Source organism: Argopecten irradians, chromosome 2 (genome assembly GCF_041381155.1).
Source record: "Argopecten irradians isolate NY chromosome 2, Ai_NY, whole genome shotgun sequence".
Lineage (NCBI taxonomy): Eukaryota > Metazoa > Mollusca > Bivalvia > Pectinida > Pectinidae > Argopecten > Argopecten irradians.
The window spans coordinates 16,813,722-16,825,263 of NC_091135.1; positions in this window are offsets into that span (position 1 = coordinate 16,813,722).

Below are 11,542 nucleotides of genomic sequence, written 5' to 3' on the forward strand. Positions count from 1 at the left end.
GTGCATGGATGGATGAGCACATTCTTTGATTATAGGTATGGGTAGTACCAGTTAGGTGACTTACCTGGCTGGTCAGCTAATTGTTTTTATTGATTTAATTGGTTAATAGATATAATAATGTGTGTTTTTATTGGACAAACTTTCCCTCCAAAATTCTATCTTTGGAGAACTTTCCTTTGTCTGTGGGCAGTTCACAGAGAGAGTTTAATGAAAGCAGTTGTGTTTTGGTTTCTCAGATATTTTGTGGAATTTGGATATATATAGGAGGAAATTCTTCTACTTCTGTAAGTCTCATTTTTCTATTTCTTACTAATATTGTATATCCTGTGCAATGTTCATAAAGTAAATTATTTATATTTATTTGCTTATTTTGGTAGAATTATCAGAATGTGTTGAACTATTTTTGAATAAGTTAAATTGACATGAAAGTGTAAAAGTATAAGTATGTATTTGAATTTAAGTGCAATTGTCTATTTATATGGACAATTTGATATAAAGTAATATGTATATATTGATTTCTATTATAACCGTCATAGAGATGGAAAAATTAGTGTTTTATATGGAGATATTTTGTAAGTTTAGACCTTTTTGTGATATTGTGCATTTTATTCATGAATATTCAAAAATGTATATCTTTGTATTTGTATTAGAATATGATGTAAGTAATGCATTGATAGAGTTATGTGTTGTAGTGTCTAAGTGGGTAGATCATCTTCCCTTAGATTTTAGATTATAGTGGGAACAGATTGTCTCTGTAAATAGATTAACTCTGATATTATTCATATGTATTGTGAATCTGATGTTGATATACCGTAGGCTACATAGGGACCTTGTGTGTATGATTAATATGAATGTTATGTTATTATGTATTATTGAAATGTGAACCTGAACTTAATGAGTCTTGTTTTATCTTGTTACAGACGATTATACGCTCTTCGATTATACGCTGATACGCATTTACGCTTATACGCCTATACGCATTTACGCATGTACACTTGTACATATATAGACAGTAAAGCATCATGACTTAGAAGATGGATTGTGTCATTATTCTCTAACCGCATACCCATCTGTGTCATCTGGGACCTAACCCAACCCAGCAACAAGATTGCAAATACTTGAAAACTAGTTTTGTTTCTAGACTTTTGATATAATAAAATAAATACTACCTGCTTAAGAGGATGACAGTGCCTAGTATCACCCCTCGGAATATCCCTGTCACCCTTGGTGATATCCTCGGGGTGACACTAGGCACTGTAACCCTTTAATGCAGGTAGTATTTATATAATATATTAACATTTCCGTTTGTTCTTTTCTATATAACCTTACCAACTGGGAAATCGTTTACACTTGTGTAAATGCAGTCAGTTGTCGCGCAAGAATACATACACCAGAACACTGAATTCCGCAAGTAGTGTTAATGTGCATCAGATTTGGCCTGTGTTGCTTCTGTATCTTTAATTTTACAATTAAACAAATTGAATGTAATACATATCTAAAGTATATTTCAGAAAACAAAATATTTGAGAAATATTGCATCAATGAAATGACAAATGTGTTATTGTGGAACTATAGTTTGTGTTCTTCCGGAACTTGACAACATTTCCTGCCAAATTGGAGCCAGCTGTTCCGGGATTCCATCAACTGACGGGCTGTTACATCAATCGTATAACGTTGAAAAAACGATGTTTTATTTCATCAGAACGTTGAATTTAAATGAAATAGTCGGATGAATATAAGAAATGATTTTTATTTTTCGTTGTTTACTGGTACGTAAACTACATTTGTTGGACAGATATTTTAACATGACGCGCTAACGCGTGTCATTTAAAATAGTTTTGCCACGCGTCATTTAAAATATCTGTCCAGCAAATGCAGTTTACACACTAGTAAACAACAAAAAATACAAATCATTCCTTAAATAGCACTCTTATTCAATCCACCTTTCACGATCAGGTGCATATCCACAATGTCACAATAATGGACCCTGTCAACAATATGTCAATTTCGTTTTGGAATCTCGAAACTCCCGTATTTGAGAAATTAAATAAATGTAAAATAAATATGAATTAGTCTACATACAGCTTTAACAGTTGACGTTCAAAGCTCATATTAAAATGTTTTATTTAGGTTTATATTTTGGTACTTAGTTCATAGAAAAATGTTTACATGTATAGAATGCCATTCTTCATCATCACTTTAGTCAAATAAGTAAAATATGAGCATTTTCTTTCCAAATGCAATTCATGCATAGTGATGAATATTAATTTCGTTAGTTTTTCTTTAGCGCATTGTCAAAGTTGTCTGGATAGTTTTTCATCTATTGTAAGATTGGAATTTGCAGTCAGGCCTCTCAAGACTTGACTTACAGAGGGTTACGTTTTAATCAGACATCCGCTATGAGATAGGCGCATGTAAATGCCAAAATTAACAAAAATTTTATAATGCATAACGCGTAAAACATTCTACCTCTGCCCCCAGTTTTTAACTAAATGACTTATATGCAGTAAAAAGAGAGGAGAGGGAGTGAACAAATAATGCAAACAAATACATCGTTCACAACCTATACGTACGGATAGGGATGAAATAGCAACTTCATTGATGTTACCATCAGGGATTTTTGTCATTATATTTATTATATAAGTATATATATTAGTAATTATATTATTATTTATTTATTTTTGCTAAGGAAATATACATGTATAGGAATCAAAATTCTGACTTGTTGTTTTTCACTCCTACTCGAAATTACTTTAGAGGACTTGAGGCCAGCGCGGCATTGATGTGTCTTATTGCACTGGTATACAGGTGGTCAACTTCGAGGTGTCCAGAGTCCGGCCAAAACATTGCTGTAGCAGTAATTCGGCTCCGTTATTTCCATAAATTGCACTTTTAACAACCTTCTGTGCAATCAATAGGTACTGAAACATCAGGCTCCGCTCGTTAAGGCCTTAAAGGGCGCAGCCAGATGTTTCAGTACCTATTGATTATACATTAGAATGTTAAAAAGTGCAATTTATGGAAATAACGGAGCCGAATTTAAGTTTATTTTCTATTCATATATTCACACTCTATCATTGTCCAGAAACACTCATTTGAGAAGAAACCACCATTAGAGATCGAAGTATTTTTTCCCATAACGGATATTACGTTTCTCTGCAACTGGTTATATTGAAAGGTAGTCTAAATCACTTGAACGCTTGCAAATAAATAGCGGATTATGAGCTTACTTCAAAGCATCATATCCATGGTGATAACCCATGATTCCCCTCCCCATAGGAATAAAAAATGGCGGCCGCAAACTGAAGCTGTTAGTATGTAGGATTGGATTTAGAATATTTCGTCCCGAAAAAAAATCCTTGGCAATATATATAATGTACATTTATTCTCTATGGAATGAAGAATGGATTGCGCATGCACCAAAAGTATTAGAAATTATTTCACATTATTTTTTGTGTGTTAATTGGACATATATATACTTGATTAAACAAAAATACATGTAATTGTCCAAGTGATGAGTATCGTTTATGCACTGTCGGCGATGGAGCATCTTTAAAATTGCCACAAATGAAAACTGATAATGAACAGGATATCAAAGAAATTATTATCTAAATTAAATCTTACTGAATTACATCTACAGACCGGCGGTGTGTAGGGAGGGGAAATAAGTTAGTGGGCATTGAGCTTTACAGCCTTGGAATCAAATTAAAATCATGATTATGTCTATTATAAAAACAAGAAACGAATGTCGGCATAATTAATAAACAATTAGATATTTAGGTATAGCATTGACAGGTTCATGACAACTAAAATCAGATAAATACTTTTATGAAGGTGTAAGCTTGCTAAATGCAAGTAAGTACTATAAAACGGTATTTAATTATAACGTAATGCGTCCCCAAGACTACTATAACACATGATTGATGAGATAACAAGAAAGTAATGATGTAGTTTTCAATCTGTGATTTATAATAGACAATAACATGGCTATTTTTTTGTATTATATTGTCATATAAACAAGTAATTTGTAAATTATGACGACAGATTTAATGCATACTAGCGATTCCAAACAATATCTTCATGACGAAATAGATTTAAAAATAGATGATACATTATTTAATAAAATATGACAAACAGAGCAAAACCCTGCTCGTCATTCCAATCAGAAATTGGCTGGTGTCTTTTTAAGTTAGTGTCGTGAACTTGTTTGTTACATTAAAGGCACTACATGTAATTGGTTATATGTGTGTAAGTTACTGTTTAAATTCATGTTTTATATATGTTACAGTGCAGGATTTTATACAAACACAACCACTGCCTCTGCTATAGGGATTACCTAAGAAAATGTATGTGTGACGTGTAATACCAGGATCAAATAGAATATCCCGCTTGCATACCTCCCCAAAGACAGATTATATTAAAGTGTCACAAACCTCCTGAATGCATTTCAAAAGAAAGTCATGACTGTGTAATAAGTGAAGTTATGCTCCCTCTTTGTATCCGTCCTAAATATAAACAAATTAGTTGACAACTGGCGTAGGTTAAACCAAGTGTTTTCCGTCTTATGTAAGATATATAAATATTGACAAAGACTACACTAACTTGTCCTGCACAAAACAGACATTGCCAATCTGTCAGTGTCATAGTAAAGCAATATACTGTACACTGCATAGTCTTAATTACCCTATATTAACTTTTTGTTGCATTATCTTTGTTATTTATTTAATGAGTTTTCCCCTAATGATGTACGTAACAGCCTATCTCATATCCCCACGTGTCCATCTTACAGGAAGTAAAAGTTTAATGCATTTTATATACAATTTAACAAAACAACAATTAGAAATAATGGTTTCCCTAATGTTCCCTATGTTGGAATGCCACAAAAATTAACAAAAATCTAACTTAGTTCCCTTAAAATTAAAAAAAGAACAACTTATTATTGTCATACAATCCTTTGTAATATATAAATGTACAGGGAGAGAACCATCTATTTTTGGAAGATTGGTAAATCTAAAATAAGCATCGAATAGTAAATGTTCCTCGCCAAATCTTTTAATGTGTATTTTTATCACTTGCGATTTTGTGACACAAGCAAGTCACGGAACCGAGCAAAATTTAACATTTCATTTGCAATGAACATAGATTTAAGATACTTTAGTCATATTGTAACAAAGAATGTCGATGTCAAAATGTGTTGTAAAATATCTAGCGGAGGCAGCTATTTTATCACGCCATCACCGGAATCCTGACATCACGCCATTGTTTGTAAATGACATCACAATCGATTAGTGGATTTTTCTTTTCATATTATTATATTTCTGTCTCCATTTACTAATTCTCTAATATATGAACCAGTGTACCGTTTCACAAAGCTTCGTAACTTACGAATTTTTCGTAACTTTTGCGTAAGTCATATTTACGAATTACTAAGCATTTCACAAAACTTCATAACTTACGAACGTTCGTAAGTTACGTCACAAATCTTGCGTAACTTTACGCCAACTCTACCCTGTCGTAACTTCTACGCATTTTCATGTCGGTGTTGGAAAACTCGTCATATCTCCTTCATTTGTGGATATATCACCAAGCACTATAAATTACACGTTGTAAAAACTACAGATAGAAACGGAGAACTTATATTGTAACCGAAGATGTCAAAATTGTAGTAAAATATCACTTGGCAATGTCCACATTTCTCGGATTCAGTGACATCACGCCAGTTTTGTAAATGACATCACAAATCGTGATTTTTTCTTTAGACATTATTATATAGTTCTTTCTCCATTACTAATTCTTAATATATGGATAGGTATGTATGTTACTGTCTTAATTTCCCGTACGTAAAAAAAACAATTTTAAATTCATGTTTTGATGTTTTTGTTTATTGCGAGAAATGAATGAATTTTAACTGATTCAAATGACTATTGATTTCAAACAAATAACTTTTATCTTATATAATTGGACTTCACAAGGATAGGGCGATTGTTTATAATAGATGAGAATGATGTAGTGGCGATACCTAAGGCGACCATTAGATCTGATACGAATTCATTTAACATTTACCAAGTCATCAATTGAATTAACTTATTTTAAAAGTCGTCGTTCCTAGTGAGGATTTATTGATTGTTTAGTTCATCTGATGTTACAGTAGGAATACTGGAGCCTTATGTCTGTATTTCTGAAGCTCTAATATATGTATAATGATAATCATTTGACACCAATGGACATACTTCAAATGAAGCTAATTAATATCTTATAAAATGCTTATTACCACGGAATACGGGGGTGCGACGGTACTGAATCAATTACAATAAATAATGTATTCATGTATTACTGAATCAGTTACATTATAACATGTATTTTACGCACTGTTGAATCAATTACATTATGACATGTATTTCATACATTACTGAATCAGTTACATTTTAACTTGTATTCTGTGCATTTCTGAATCAGTTACATTATAAGATATATGTGATATATATTTCATATATTACTGGATAACTTACATTATAACATAATTTCTATGCATTTCTGAGTCAATTACATTATAACATATTTTTATATATTACTCAATCAGTAACATTGTAACTTGTATTCTGTGCATTTCTGAATCAGTTACATTATAAAATATATGTTACATATATTTCATATGTTACTGAATAACTTGCATTATAACATGAATTCTATGCATTTCTGAGTCAATTACATTAAAACATATTTTTCATATATTACTCAATCAGTTACATTGCAACTTGTATTCTGTGCATTTCTGAATCAGAAAAAACAAACAAGCTTGAATGCTAATGGAAGTAGTCGTTATTACTATGTTATGCAAGAAAAGCCCAAGGCGGTGTAAATGCCGTACCATCGCCCGTGTCAGTGCAACTTTGTCTCGAACAACAAAAATCGCTCTTAAAGTAGCATGTTTGCCTAATTAAATCTTTTTTCGCAATTTTTTCATTTTTTATTGGGTTTTTGTTGGGTTTTTTTTACGTTTTTTCCCCAAACTCATGTAAGTTATGCTGTGCACTTTTTGCTGTTATTGCTATTTATAGATACTTTTTGTTACGACCAAATGTTATAAAAGTTAACGAACTAGTGAACTCACCTTACATAAATCACTGGAGAAATTGTGTACATGGTTTAGGATAAATAACAATATTATTTGTCCTCTTTAACAAGCAACGTATTCATATAAACAAATGCTGTATACCTTTGTTAAATACTAATGATTGCATATAATATTGCAATTCTCTATGCATATTATCATCAAAAGAGAAATAAATGAATTTTGAATTTGTTAATTTTTCATGAAGATTCAAAATGTTTACTTGGGCGTCACATTGCCTTATGTATTACACGTATTCATTTGATTTATCAACCGGCAAATTATGGTTGGAACTAATAAGAGAAGGAATCGATGGAAAGCTGTTATTACTTATAAAGTCATTGTATGAAAATGTTGTGTCATCCATAACAAGAAAGCCTTGATGTTTGTGATCAATAATGTTACACTTGTTTACCTGATAACTGATCAACAAATGCTTCATGCATGTACCTGCCCTATTCACTTATGTTGTATTCCTCTATTGTCTACGTTGTTACGTTACATATATTGAGGATCAAAACGTGCCGAGTCAAAGCGGCAAAGTCAATTGTATATAGAGGGTTCGAAGGCTAACAGTATTTCAGGATTCTTTCTGACCTATTTCGTAATGCGTACAGGTGGATGCTGACCCTTGTCGATAAGGGCTTCCGTTTTTGGGATGCTGACATAGACTCATGCTGTGAGGTGTGACCCTTATAAAATGTTGCTGCATATACCATTTAGTTTAAACTAGATTTGATCGCGATCAAAACACTGCCGATTTCCGCCCAAATAATGATACGCTACTTACATGTATAAGTAATGTTATCGATCAATCGATTGCTTTAATACCCTTTCCCTTCTTGGTTTTTTAAGTCGATATGAATGAATAACGAGCGAACGGATAAAAGCTGCAAAGAAACATTTAATGACCGAAATTAAGAACGATCGGACAAATAAAAATGCCGCCATAATTGGTAATTTGTATATTTAGAGCGCATAATTGATATCAAACTCCGTATCCTTACCTTCCGACTATTAATACTGTTGTGTCGCACACCGTAAATCAAGTATTTTGTAATCTGTAACAATTAATGGCTCCGCTACGTTTTTTACAACGTGTGTTTTCGTTTTTATATTCATTCCGTAATATTAACCATCGCTTAAATAGTTACCAAACGAACACTTGTACATGGGTTAGGCCTAGTACACGTAAGTCTTGTTTATAATATACGTATGTATTGCTAACGATAGCAATACATATGATTAATTGCATACTTCGTTTTTATTTTTCTTTTGCTTGTGGTAAATGCAATGTGTATAAAGTTTACGGAACGGAGACGACATGTACACAACTACCACAGTTGGTCATGGTAAAAAAAACATCGGTCTAATTTCAACCACGAATAATTCGAAGTCTCGATGTTTCGAAGTTTTTCTGACGGTCCCTTGAACTTCGATACATCGAGGTTTGACTGTATATAGAGGGTTCGAAGGCTAACAGTATTTCAGGATTCTTTCTGACCTATTTCGTAATGCGTACAGGTGGATGCTGACCCCTTGTCGATAGGGCTCCGTTTTGGGATGCTGACATAGACATTCTGTGAGGTGTGACTTAAAATGTTGCTGCATATACCATTTAGTTTAAACTAGATTTGATCGCGATCAAAACACTGGATTTCCGCCCAAATAATGATACGTACATGTATAAGTAATGTTATCGATCAATCGATTGCTTTAATACCCTTTCCCTTCGGTTTTTTAAGTCGAATGAATGAATAACGAGCGAACGGATAAAAGAACAAAGAAGAATTAATGACCGAAATTAAGAACGATCGGACAAATAAAATGATACATGTAATTATATATTGTGTAAAGCTGCATATTGATATCCAAGTATCCTTAATTCCGACTATTAATCTGTGTGTGCACACGTCCAAGATCTTACAATTAATGGCCCGCTACTTTTCCGAAACAAAAAATAAAAATTTCTTTAAAACAATAATATCAATTGAAAATTTATATCGATGGCATGAAATAAGGCAACCACGCCAAACAAATGCAAAATTTCCTGCGTAATCTATATTAGAGTGAAAATTCATTTCGATATTACTCCGTCTGACGCAGTGATAATCAACTAACGATCGGTATTAAGGACGACGGCGGGAAACATAATACGACCGCGGTATGAAAATTAACATCTGATTTATTTTAACTAAATTGTTTAGGAATTGATAATAAGTATAGTATCAACTTTAAGATTAACAAAAATTCAATATTAACAGTCTCTTTTTTACATTCCCATTTTAAAAATCAAAAGCCGTCTCGGAAAGGTCTCTTGAATTTCAAACTTGAAATTTTATTACTAGTCTCTCTACAAACTACACTGTGTAGAGAAACATTACAACATCTAACAAATGCAACATACATGGAAGACAAATTATATATTTTTGTGAAACATACATGTGCATTGAACAGATCACTGCCTAAGATGGATGAAATCTCAACATTTTGTGTGATTTCTGTGAAGTGTAGCTGCAATATTGTAGCTCAAAAGATTTTTAGACAGAAAATGGTGTCGTCTTTAGAGCTACAATTGGTGCATATTACTGCTAATGGAGCAAAGTAATGATTATGCAAACCATTATAAAACGTTTGTTTGCATTTTATCGTACTTGTTTGATATCGCTGACCTACTAGGCAATAAAACTGAACCACATAAAATATCAAACTCTCATCGAGGCGTTATTTTGTACATAATATATATGAAGGTCTTTCTGAAGGGAATCTATACGGCAAGTCCACAAAATGTGAATTTGACGTCTTGTGAGCGATACGGTAAGTATTAAGAATGGTATTTATGTTTGTTTTGGACAAAAATAATATGTAAATGCGTGTATACGCATAAAATAATTGGAAACCTACAAAAAAAGTATAGAAAACTGTGCCCGAGTGATTTTCGGAGGCAGTGCTCCACTACGAGACATAGGGACCAATTCGTACCCGGCCGAAAGGTATAGTAGGCCGGGTACGTATATTCGTTCTATATGAAGTGAAAGTGCCAATTTTGTATAAACAAGTTATGTATATTTTATATGGGGTCATTAAACACGTAACAATTATTAAAAAACGGTGTAAACGTGAAAGCACATCTGTATTCAAAATGTTTGTCCTTATGTAGTCTTCGAAATTCATTCTACTATAGTATATCTTTGATTTCATGAACTAGTAAGTAAGTTAAATCGTGGTCAAAAGGACGCATTTCGAGATAAACTCGGCGAGCGGTCGCGATCGTTATTTAACTTTGGTGATCAAATTGTCAATTTTATAAACCAATATACCTGCCATTTTGTATGATATGACTTTGAAACTCATTACTGTTATAGACATCTTTACCTAGTATATACATACATTAATGTGCGAAAAATGGCCATTAAAACCAAATTGTAAATTCGCTGTGACCCCGTGAAAATCATTCAAAAGCACAGACAAACATCAGTAAACATGTATGAAGCTCTATAGGGACCCGTTACAATACAGCATGTGTGCACCATATTAGTTCTTGTCTTTATACTTTATGTATGTTTAGATGAAATATTATGTGAAAAATGTGTTAATGACCGACAAGATTGTCGATTTAGCTACCTCATAATGTAGACAGTGCCCATACTTGTGGTTTAGTAGATGTTGTCACTTAAAGGTTTTTAAGTTTAAAAAGATTGTTTAAATTACATTTTAATGGAACTTATGCTATAAAAACAACTGAATGGATCACTACCTGCCGTGCTTCTTCACTCTCAAACTTCAAACTTTATTGTAAATCTCTTTATAAAATGCATTGTGTAGAGAAACAAATTTACAACATTCAACAAATGCAACATAGATGGATGGAATACAACTCATATAACTTTTTGTGAAACATAAATGTGCGTTGAACAGATCACTGCCTCAGATGGGATATTAATATATATAAACATTATAGAAAAACATTGCCAATATTTCAAATAAAATCTAATTTTGAAAACTTTCTAATTTCAGGTATAAGAACGTTTGTAGGAAGTCAAAAACCCTAAGAAATCTATAAAAATCTTATGATTTAGTACATTTAAACCTATTACGTCCAGGAAGCGTTAGATTAGAGGTAAGTTCGCCACAAACACTACAGAAACACTGAGTTTTTTGGCTTACGCACAATATTTACAATAATGGAAAATATTCCAGATAACCTAGGTCTTGTATTGTGACACTACGTGGAGCGACACATGGCTGTCAAAATGCATCCGGAAATGGTAAACTAAAACGAATATGCAGCAAGAAAGCGAACTCCAATTTCGCACTTCTCAGAACAATAGTTCACTTTGTTGATAGGGTGTCATTGATCCAACTTTACAAATACTTCATTAGATCAGAGCTCGATTACGCTTGTCTTGTGTGAGCACCACATCTTAACAT